The 12403-nt window shown below is 43.4% G+C and overlaps 1 protein-coding gene across 11 annotated transcripts in view; it reads right to left on the bottom strand.

The window, feature by feature from the left end:
* LOC136151408 (BOLA class I histocompatibility antigen, alpha chain BL3-7) overlaps positions 1-12403 on the bottom strand; it is a 154218-nt gene that overhangs the window by 37299 nt on the left and 104516 nt on the right. The window lies entirely within an intron of this gene.

The following is a 12403-nucleotide window of genomic DNA, read 5'->3' on the forward strand; positions in this document are numbered from 1 at the left end:
GGAGCCTGAAGGAGATGTGATTTCCAGACTTAATATGTGTCTTGAGAGGATCCAGGGTCAGGTTATAGGAAAACTAATGAAGTCCAAATAAATTCTGGAGGTAAGTAACACTATCAATATTGGTCATCAGCTGTGAGGCATGTATGATGGTGGTATGAAAAGTCCTCACACAGTGTGGGATATATAGTAACTCTCTACTAACTTTGCTACTTTTTGGTAAATCTCAAACTATGCTAAAATGAAAGCACATTTTAATACCAACTGGAAACGAACAGGAAATGGAAGAAGCGATTATCAACTTTCCAGGATGTTTTCATCAAAGAGCTTCAGAGAGGAGACATGGAGAGAAAAGATGGAAACCCGAGATACAGGGAGGGCTCCAGGGCTCTCCTCTCCTCTAATCCTTGCTGTACCCTCGAGCCTGACCCCAGAGCCGCTCAGAAAGCACTCAAGGACACCAAGGAGGGTACCCGTCCTCTCCAGGCAGCACACACCTGCCACACTTTGAAGCCTCGAAGAATATTCTTCTGCTCTGAGTCCTAAGAGCCCAGGACCCCAGCCTCCTGCCTCTTCATCTCCTTCGTGGTCCTAACTCACTTCCCACACAAGGACAACAGAGACTAGCAGGCGTCAGGGAAGTCACGGACTGGCACTGCCCCTCATCAGGGTGAGAGGTTTAGATCACCAGAGCATAGACCTCAGTTTTCTTCATGTCCCCAGCAGGGGGCGCCGCTCCTGGCACACAGTAGGTTCTCCATCAGTTCCCTCCCTCCTGGAAGCTGTTTCCCAACAACTAAATATAGACTATGTTGCATTTACAGGTCATTCCACCCCCGCTGTGATTCCCTTGGTGTGGCACTCACTAGGACCCAGAACACAGCCTCACATATAGTAACCACATAACAAATGATTAGCAAATCACTGTTGGGTTTTCTTCAACTGACTCATACATGCATGAAGTCTAAAAAGTTCATATGACATAAAGGGTTACAGTGAAAAGTAAATTTCCTCCTCCATCCCATCCAAAATCTATCCACATTCCCTCCCTGGACAACATAAGTGTTACAGTTTAGACAGTCTTCTAGAGAGAGAGTCCATTTTATAAGATGGTATTTCCCATACATTCTATCTACAACTTTGTTATCAATTAGCAATATATTCTGAGACTATTCTATTTTTAAAATACAAATGTAATTCAGTTTAAGATATTGATGATAATGATTCTCCACTGCTGATTTTAAACATTTAAGTAGGGACTTCCCTGCTGGCCCAGTGGTTAAGACTCTGAGCTCCCAATGCAGGGGGCCCAGGTTCAATCCCTGGTCAGGGAACTAGATCCCACATGCTGCAACTAAGACCTGGTGCAGCCAAATAAATGAATAAATACTTTAAAAATAAATAAACATTTAAGTATAGGAAAAATTCATCATCTTCCATAATAATAGAGTTTTCTCCTAGACAAAGTCACCCTGATTTACAATATACTCATTCTCTAATCTCTCTGAGGCTGCTTGTCCTCATGGTTAAATTATGGCCATTATGATGAAGCAGATGCAAATATTTGAATGTTGATCTTCAAGAGAAGAAATTTTTCTTCCTTCCCTGCTTTCCCTGGTTGCTCACAAACCATGAACATGGTCTTAGGTTCCTTGGGTCAGGCCAACAAGGGCGACGTCCCAGGGAGAGTAGAGAGGAAAGGTCACGGGGACCTGGATGCCTGGACAACCTCGTGCTGCAGGGCCGCCCTAACAGTAAGGTGTTAGCCGCTCAGTCGTGTCTGACTTTTTGCGACCCCATGGACTGTAGCCTTCCATTCTCCTCAGTTCATGGGATTCTCCAGGCAAGAATACTGGAGTGGGTTTCCATGTCCTTCTCCAGGGGATCTTCCCAACCCAGGGATCGAACCCGAGTCTCCTGCCTCGAGGGGTGGTCTCTCTACCATCTGACACCAGGGAAGCCCACGCAGCCCTGCAGGGCCACCCTAGCAGCCCCAGAACTCCCTGCCTCACTGTCCCGGGAGACACACACCTGCTTCCCTCCTGGGAGACCCGTGTTACTTGGGTTCGACTGCACACAGTGAGTTGATACATATCGGGAGAACAGGATTCTCAGGAGTGTGTGTTCCTGATGGTCTGTTCTGAGATGAGCAGAGATATATTTACAGTGTCACCCTTGGCTCCTGTGATGTTACTGTGGACTGGAGGAAGGGAGAGCTGGGCTGGGGGTGGGGGGCAGCACGGGGAGACGGGAGATGTCACCCTCCTCATCTCCCAGCTGTGGGGTCTGACGGGGGAGGGTTAGTGTTACCAGGTATCCGTTTGGGGTGTTTGTCTCTTCTCTTTCCTTCCTGTCCTCTTTACTGATAGTTTTCTTCACTTTCCAAACAGGAGGAGGATCTGCTGGTGGTCTCTTCCTCCTTGTCCTCCTGTCTGAGGGCAGGGCCTGGGGAGGCTGAGAACTAGAGGAGGAACTTCTCAGGGAGGAAAGGAATGCAGGTCACTTAACCTCCTTCTGGAATCTCTGCTTCCCCAGCCTGGCCTGCACAGTCAGTCCTGAGACAGCTGAATCCCCAGCATAAGTGAGGCATATGGGGGAAAGAAAATAACGTGCATCCATGGGTCCCTCATATCTTTTTTCCCCATGATCACAAAATGTGCATTTATTAATCTCATAATTGTTACCAGAGAGTCACTAGTCCAGCTGATGTTCCAAAAGTGAGTATTGTACGGAGGTATTGCTATCAGAGGAGGGAACACTGGGGTCACCTTAGATCTGCCCACCACAGGATGACACTGGGATCATTTGACCACGTGGCTTCTCAGAGAACTAAGGGTAGGAATGCAGAGACTTAAATAAACAGAGAGTTTAAGTCCAAGGTTTTGGGACTCACTCCACAGGTATCCAGATCAAAATTATGTTCCACAAATACTAGTGCAATCTTCCAGGTTATTTGGAATTACAAGAGAGAACTTTGTAGGTAGAAACATAAAGGTAGGAAACGAAAAGAAAGTAGCCAGGTTGAGAGTTACAGTTGTCTCATTATCACTGGCAACTATTGTGCCAGTTTCTGCAAGAACCACAGTGGAGAATTAACTGCTATATGATGTGATCACCACGGTTGCATCCTGTCAGTCTTTGAGGATGACATTAACTTCTTCATTATCCCCAGGACACAATATTGCTTTTAATACTCTGTCTTGGTTGAGCTTTGAAGGCTTTTTCAGGGTCTTCCACTAAACCTTTCTTACCAGAAGTTTTTTTACTCGACACACACACCCACACAAAAATCAGCATTCGGGTTCTTGCCAACTCTAAATATGTCTATACCAGTGACTCTAGGTGGAGAAACTACCATCAAGAGGATGTATAGATACAGAGACGCTGTGAGATATATATGGCCTTAAGACAGAATGTACATTGTTTTCTGTTCCCCATATGCCTCACTTGTACTGGGGATTCATGATTGCAGGCAGGTATCAGGGTCAAATCTGGCTTGTATCCATAGACCTATAAGGATCTAGATATTCCCTTTCATCAGTGAGTGAAATAAGAACAATGGCCATTGGCTCCCACATGGAATGATGTGGGGAATTACTGTTGACCACAACTGCTCCGTATTGCAGGATATGTCCCCAGGGTACTCAGGTGCTCTTCAGCAGGTGAGATCTGGGTGTGAGAATTGGCTCATGTCTGGAAACTGGATAAAGAATAGTAACTTTCTATTACGCAGCTGACCTCAGCCTTCAACTCACTCATTTTTGATCTATTAATATAATACTAAACAACACTCTTGCTGCCTAGCCATCTACCTTGCCTCTAGAAACATTATGATCTATTAACCATTTCCATAAACCCCTTACAGTTAGAATATCCTGCTTCTATCCTGACATTGTTGTTTAACTGAAAAATTTGGTCCTTGTTCCTGCCTTGCTGTCACCTCTTCCCCTGCTTTCTGGGATCCTGTTATCCCCGCTGCTGCTGTAGTGTTATCTCCTAGATCAGCTCTGCCTGCACAGGACAGCGAGGTTAATACTTGTTCATTCCCTATTGCCTGATAAACACTTTCCTTTTGGAAATATTTACCTTGGTTTTTTTTTTTTTTTTTTTTTTTTTAGCAATTTTGTTTTTATAGCAGCATGCCCACTTCTCTGAGTTTTTCATGACTTAATGTACAATTTCCATGGTGGTTTAGGCATCAGTGCTCATTTAACGTGAGCCATAGCACTTGCTGTGGCAGAGGAGCTTGAAGTGACGCTCTGAACCATGCTGTGTAGGGCCACCAAAGACGGATGGGTCACTCATTGTGGAGAGTTCTGACAGAACGTGATCCACTGGAGGAGGGGAGGGCAAACCACCCCAGGATACTTGCCATGAGAACCTCACGAACTGTATTAAAAGACAAAAAGGTAGGACAACAAAAGATGAGTCCCTCAGATTGGAAGGTGTCCGATATACTACAGGGGAAGAGGGGAGAACTACTAATAGCTCCAGAAAGAATGAAGCGTCTGGGCCAAAGTGGAAGTGACACTCAGTTGTGGATGTGTCAGGGGATGAAAATTAAATCTGATGCTGCAAAGGACAGTATTGCATAGGACCTTGAAATATCAGGTCTATGAATAAAAGTAAATTGGACACGGTCAAGCAGGAGATGGCAAGAATAAACATAAACATCTTAGGAATCAGTGAATTTAAATGGACAGGATTGGGCAAATTTAATTCAAATGACCATTGTATCTACTACTGTGGGCAAGAATCCCATAGAAGTAATGGAGTAGTTCTTATTATCAACCAAAGAGTCTGAAGTGCAGTACTTGGGAGCAACCTCAAAAATGACAAAATGATCTTGGTTCATTTCCAAGGCAAGTCATTCAACATCACTGTAATCCATGTCTATGCCCCTACTGTTGATGCTGAAGAAGCAGATGTTGACCAGTTCCATAAAGACTTAGAAGACCTCCTAGAACTAACACCAAAAAAAACTGTATTCATCATTGGGGATTGGAATGCAAAAGTAGGAAGTCAAGGGTCACCTGGAGTAACAGGCAGGTTTGGCCTTGGAGTACAAAATGAACCAGGGCAAAGGCTAACTGAAGTCTACCAAGAGAATGCAGTGGTCATGGCAAACACCTTTCTTTTCAACAACAGAAGAGATGACTTTGCACATGGACATCACCAAATGGTCAATAGTGAAATCAAATTGATCACACTCTTTGTAGTCGAAGATGGAGAAACTGTATGCAGTCTGCAAAAACAAGACCTGGAGCTGACTGTGGCTCAGATAATCACCTTCTTATAGCAAAATTCAGGCTTAAGCCAAAGAAAGCGGGGAAAACCACTAAGCCAGTCAGATATGACTTAAATCAAATCCCCTATAAAAATGCAGTGGAGGTGATGAATAGAGTCAAGGGATTAGATCTAGTAAACAGTGAGCCTGAAGAACTATGGACAGAGGTTTGTAATACTGTACAGGAGCAGTGAACAAAACCATCCCAAGGAAATAGAAAAGCAAGAAGGCAAAAGGTTGTCTGAGGATTGTTTACAAATGGTTGAAGAAAGACATGAAAACCAATGGAGAAAGGGAAATATAAATCCAACTAAATGCAGAGTTCCAAAGAATAACAAGGAGAGACAAGTAGGCCTTCTTCAATGAACAATGCATAAAAATAGAGGAAAACAACAGAAGGGGAAAGGCTAGAGATCTCTTCAGAAAAATTGGAAATATCAAGGCAACATTTTCCCCAAAGATGGGCACAATAAAAGAGAGAAACGATTGAGACCTAGTAGAAGCAGATGAGATCAAAAAAAGATGGAGGAATACATGGTAGAACTGTACAAAAGATCTTAATGAACTGGATATCCAAGATGATGTTATCAGTCACCCAGAGCCAGACATTCTGGAGTGTGAAGTCAAGTAGGCCTTAGGAAACACTGCTGTCAGCAAACCTAGTGGATGCTATAAAATTCCAGTAGAGCTATTCATAACCCTAAAAGATGATGCTCTCAAAGTGTTGCACTCAATATATCAGCAAATTTGGAAGACCCAGCTGTGGCCACAGAACTGGAAGAGGTCAATTGTCATCCCAGTTCCCAAGAAGGGCAGTACTAAAGAATGTTCAAACCATCGGACAGGTGCACTCATCTCCCATGCAGATGTTCAGGCTGGATTTAGAAAAGGCAGAGGAACCGGAGGTCAAAGTGCCATCATCCATTGGACCATAGAAAAAGCAAGAGAATTTCTGATAAACATGTACTTCTGCTTCATTGACACCGGTAAAGCCTTTGACTGTGTGGATCACAACAAACTGTGGAAAATTCTCAAAGAAATGGGAATACCAGACCACCTTACCTGCCTCCTGCAAAACCTGTATGCAGGCCAAGAAGCATCAGTTAGAACTGGACATGGAAGAACAGACAGATTCCATATCAGAAAAGGAGTACATCAAGGCTTATATTGTCACCGTGCTTAGTTAACTTATATGTAGAGTACATCATGTGAAATTCCAGGCTGGATGAACCAAAGCTGGAGTCAAGATTGCAGGGAGAAATATCAATAACTTCAGATATGCTGATGACACCACCTTTATGGCAGAAAGCAAAGAGGAACTAAAGAGCCTCCTGATGAAAATGAAAGAGAAGAGTTAAAAAGCTGATTTAAAACTCAACATTCAAAAAATTAAGATCATGGCATCTGGTCTGATCACTTCATGACAAATAGATGGGGTAACAATAGACACAGTGACAGACTTTATTTTCTTGGGCTCCAAAATCACTGCAGATGGTGACTGCAGCCATGAAATTAAAAGATGCTTGCTCCTTGGAAGAAAAGCTATGACCAACCTAGACAGTATACTCAAAAGCAGAGACATTACTTTGCCAACATAGGTCCGTCTAGTCAAGCTATGGTTTATCCAGTTTATCCAGTTAGGGATGTGAAAGTTGGACCATAAAGAAGGCTGAGTGCCAAAGAATTGATGCTTTCGAACTGTGGTGTTGGAGATGAATCTTCAGTGTCTCTTGGACTGTAAGGAGATCAAACCAGTCAATCCTAAAGGAAGTCAATCCTGAATATTCATTGAAAAGACTGATGCTGAAGCTGAAGCTCCAGTACTTTGGCTACCTGATGCAAAGAGCCATTAGAAAAGACCCTGATTCTGGGAAACATTGAGGTCAGGAGGAGAAGGGGATGACAGAGGATGAGATAGGTGGATGACATCAGCGACTCAATGGACATGAGTTTGCGAAAGCTCCAGGAGACGGTGAAGGACAGGGAAGCCTAGCTACTCCACGGGGTCGAAAAGAGTCAGATAACTCACAAAGAGTCAGACTGAGCAACTGAACAACTACCCACGCTAGCAAGGTCATGTTTAAAATCTTGCGTGCTAAGCCTCAGAATAATGCAAACCAAGAAGTTTCAGATGTACAAGCTGGGTTTAGAAAAGGTAGAGGAACCAGACATCAAATTGTCAACATTCGCTGGATCACAGAGAAAACAAGGAAATTTCAGAAAAATGTCTACCTTTGTTTCATTACTACACTAAAGCCTTTGTCTGTGTGGATCATAACAAACTGTGGAAAGCTCTGTGGTAACCTTGTCATACTTTCTCAATTCTGAGCCACTCTGTTGTTCTACACAGTGTTCTAATTGTTGCTCCTTGACCCGCAGACAGGTTTCTCAGGGGACAGATAAGGTGGTCTGGTACTCCCATCTCTTTAAGAGCTTTCCACAGAAAGAAGGCAGGTTTGTACCGCTTTTGCTAATTCATTCATGAAGGGATTCAGATCTGAGTTATTTCTGCTGTTTGACTATCATGATTAATGCTGCTATGAATGTCAGCTACAAACATGGTAGTGTAGACTACCATTTTCATTTCTCCAAGGTAAATACCTAGGAATGGAATTTGTGAGTCCTAGAGTAACACTAGGTTCAAACTTGGAGGAACTTCCAGACTGTTTTCCAACACCATTTTATATTCTCACTAGCAGGTTCCATGGTTCCAAACTCTCCACATCCTCTCTGAGGATACAAATCTTCGTTTCTGGATTTTCAAGGAGGGGATGTCACCTATGCTCCCCACATGAATAAGCTCTGGGTTACATTTCCTATTACAGCTCATAAGCTTGAGAAAACCAAAGGGAAGATTTTTCCCAGATTTGGCTAATGCCCTGAGGATAAAAACAACTTCTCCCTCTGAAATATTCCCCACATTTATATTTTGGCCCAAACAATTATTCTCTTGGTACTATACTTATGGAAGCTTTTATATTTAATCTATTATTTTTATTTACTGTCACTGGACAAGGAAGCCTTAAAACCAGGCCAGACATGTTACTAAAAATGGAATCTCTAAGGCATATTTTTTTCAATTCTGCTGTTTTTCTGGCACCAGGGTAGTGGTCAGAATACAAGACCACCTAAACCAGTGATACTTTATCTCTTCTGTGAGCCAGTGCTGATTTGTGAAATGCTTGTTATCCGCTCACAATAAGAAACATACAAACATTGAAAAGTGAGCATAAGCAAGTACACGACCTCATCTTGACCCAGACTGGTAATTGCCAAGAAAAAGATGAGCATTTTTATCATGTCATTGGGATAGTGTGTTTTTTTAGGACCTCAGTTCCCTGACCAGGTATTGAACCCGAGCCCCCTGCACTAGAAGTACAGAGTCTTAACCACTGGACCACCAGGGAAGTCCCTTATCATGTCATTGAATCTGCTAAGACTGTTGGATTTTTAGTCCTCATGGACTAGAGATTATAGCTTGGTGTCTAGTACTTTTAAAAGACCTTTGTGTGGGTTACATGTAAATTGATCAATTATATAGATACTTTCCCCATAAAAATGCATATACAAAGAAATACAAAAGTTCAGTTCAATTGCTCAGTCTGTATCTGATTCTTTGCAACCCCATGGACTGCAACACAGTGGGCGTCCTTGTCCATCACCAACTCCGGAGTTTGCTCAAACTCATGTCCATGGGTCAGTGATGCCATCCAACCATCTCAACCTCTGTCATCCCCTTCTCCTCCTGCTTTCGATCTTGCCCAGCATCAGGGTCTTTTCCAATGAGTCAGTTCTTCACATCAGGTGGCCAAAGTATTGGAGTTTCAGCTTCAGCATCAGTCCTTCCAATGAATATTCAGGACTGATTGCCTTTAGGATGGACTGGATGGATCTCCTTGCAGTCCAAGGGACTCTCAAGAGTCTTCTCCAACACCACAGTTCAAGAGCATCAATTCTCTGGTGCTCAGCCTCCTTTATGGTGCTCAGGATCCTTTATGGTCCAACTTTCACATCCCTACATGACTACCGGAAAAACCATAGCTTTGAGTAGATGGACATTTGTTGGCAAAGTAATGTCTCTGCTTTTGAATATGCTGTCTAAGTTGGTCATAGTTTTTCTTCCAAGGAGCAAGTGTCTTTTAATTTCATGGCTGCAGTCCCCATTTGCAGTGATTTTGGAGCCCCCCAAAATAAAGTCTCTCACTGTTTCCATTGTTTCCCTATCTATTTGCCATGAAATGATGGGACTGGATGCCATGATTTTAGTTTTCTGAATATTCAATTTTAAGTCAACTTTTTCAGTCTCCTCTTCCCCTTTCATCAAGCAGCTCCTCAGTTCCTCTTCACTTTCTGCCTAAGGGTGGTTGGAATCTGTGTGTTTGTGGTTATTGATATTTCTTCCAGCAATCTTGATTGCATCTTGTGCTTCATCCAGCCCAGCATTTTGCCTGAGGGCTTCCCTCATAGCTCAGTTGGTAAAGAATCTCCCTGCAATGCAGGAGACCCCGGTTTGATTCCTGGGTTGGGAAGATCCCCTGGAGAAGGGAAAGGCTACGCACTTGAGTATTCTGGCCTAGAGAATTCCATGGACAGTCCATGGGGTCGCAAAGAGTCGGACACGTCTGAGCCACTTTCAGTTTTCACTCTGCATATAAGTTAAATGAGCAGGGTGACAATATATAACCTTTATGTACTCTTTTCCCAATTTGGGACCAGTCTGTTTTTCCATGTCCAGTTCTAATTGTTGCCTCTTGACCTGCATACAGTTTTCTCAGGAGGCAGGTAAGGTGTTCTGGTATTCCCATCTCTTGAATTTTACACAGTTTATTGTGACCCACACAGTCAAAGGCTTTGGCATAGTCAATAAAGCAGAAATAGATGTTTTTTGGAACTCTCTTGCTTTTTCGATGATCCAGCAAATGTTGGCACTTTGATCTCTGGTTCGTCTGCCATTTCTAAATCCAGCTTGTACATCTGGAAGTTCTAGGTTCTCATACTGTTGAAGCCTAGCTTGGAGAATTTTGAGCATTACTTTGCTAGCATGTGAGATGAATGCTATTGTGCAGTAGTTTAAACATTCTTTAGCATTGCCTTTCTTTGGCATTTCCTAACTTACAAAATTAACATGCAATAAACTGTCAGTATATGTGTAAGGGTCCCATGAAGACTTATAGATCTTCTTTTTTAAGACTGGAAAGAGACAACGGCAGCTGGAGGACGTTTTGAATAATCATTTCATCACTCAGAAGTGCACTCCGCTCTTCTGAGAGTATAAATTAGAGTAGACTGGAACTGGCCCTCATATCGCAGTGTCACAGAAGAAATTGAAAGACGTCATTGATTCATTCATCCAACCTGATTGGTTACAATGTAGCAGACCAAGTTCTGATCTAGATCATTGCTCAAAAAAAATTGGAATTTGTCATTCCTTCCCCCTCCTTCACTCTCCTTCTCCAACCCCAGAATCTGTACCCTCTTCCCAAATGAGGGGAATTTCACACTTGATGATCTTGGTAGAAGGCAGACACCTTCCTCCATTAGACAGAAACCTTGCTTTCTCAATATTCCTGCAGGTAGAAAGAGGCTGAGGCTCCACTGGGCAGGTGACCACATGCTGGACTCTTACTTAGGACATGGTGCCACAGAGAGACGGGAACCGCACCGGATGCTTTAGGCACACATGGCATGCGTGGCAGAGGCAGCCGTGTGTCATCCAGGCGTCAGAGCAGCAGAGAGCAGGTCTAGTCACGGGGTCCTTGTCCAGCATCAAGGCTGACAGCGCATGAACAGTGGTGTCTGTGCTCACCTGAGGGGAAGGGGTTCCTGTGCGGGACCCGACCCAGGTAGGGTGAGGATTCTGTTCCCGGCTGTGCCTCAGGGCTGGTCAGCAGTTTTCCCTAAAATAAACCCAAACCCACAAGTGTGCCTCTCTCTGTTCCATTTAGAACAATTTGAAATCTTTTTTTCCTCCACCCAGAACTACCTAAGAATACATGTAGGGAAATCTCAGAGAGCAAGGATTCAGAGACTTTTCCTTCTGCTTTATTATGATTGATATACAATATTGAGTCAGTTTATGGTGTACAATTGTTGATTTGACACACTTCTGTACTGCAAAATAATCACCACCATAGCTTTGTCTGACAACTGAATCATGTCACTCATTACATCTTTTGCATGTGTGGAGAAAATTTAGATCTACTCTCTTCCCAATTCAGAGACTCTTTATGGTGAGATGATAATCACTTCCTAAATTTTCAGCCTGGTGATAGCACACGGCAGAAACTACATGTAACTCGTACCAAATGTTTTGTTATTTTCCTCTCAGGAAATAAACATTTAAATGTGTGTTTAAGACCCCTCCCCACCTTAATCATTCTCTGATCTTTAACGTCAGTGGATCCCAGTCTGCTCAGGACTGCTTGTAGAGATTGTTACAAAATTCTTAGGACTCTCCCCAGATCCACCATCTAGAATGTAGGGCACGGAGTCCGGGCATCTATTATGAACAAGCCGTAAGGGGAGGCTGTTGCATGGCCAGGTTAGAATCCAGATCTGTGTTCTTGCTCTGAAATGTGTGGTCTGAAGATCAGCACCAACCGTGCTATAAGTCTATTCCAGACCTTTGATCTCTAAGGGGAGCGCAGGTGGACATTCCTTCATGTCCTTCAGGACCCCTTCCCACGTGCCATCTAGAGACGGTGTCAGAATGGTGCCGTCTGCTCAGGTGTGTGGCCTAATCAGTTCCCGTCGCTCGGGGGATTCAGGATTCAGTCCTCATCCTCTGCTTCTGGTAGCCAATTCTCCCCTCATCTGTGACCTCATCTGTTCTCAAGGCTTTAAACATCATTTATATGGTGTCACCTCTTCCATCTATTTCTCCACTCATCTCACCTGAACCCTAGACTAGTAAACCTAATTCAGTTGCCGCTTTCCTAAACCAAATGCTGATGGTGATGCCTCCTCAAATATGCTCCTTCCAGAGTCCCCTCATTTCCACTGTAGGTGTCCCACATGCTTACTTGCAAATCTCAAATTTTGCAGTCCTCCTTCACCCTTTCTCATAACTCAGATTTAATCCACTGGGAAATGCTGTAAAATGCATTTTCAGAATAGATC

Source organism: Muntiacus reevesi, chromosome 20, assembly GCF_963930625.1.
Source record: "Muntiacus reevesi chromosome 20, mMunRee1.1, whole genome shotgun sequence".
NCBI lineage: Eukaryota > Metazoa > Chordata > Mammalia > Artiodactyla > Cervidae > Muntiacus > Muntiacus reevesi.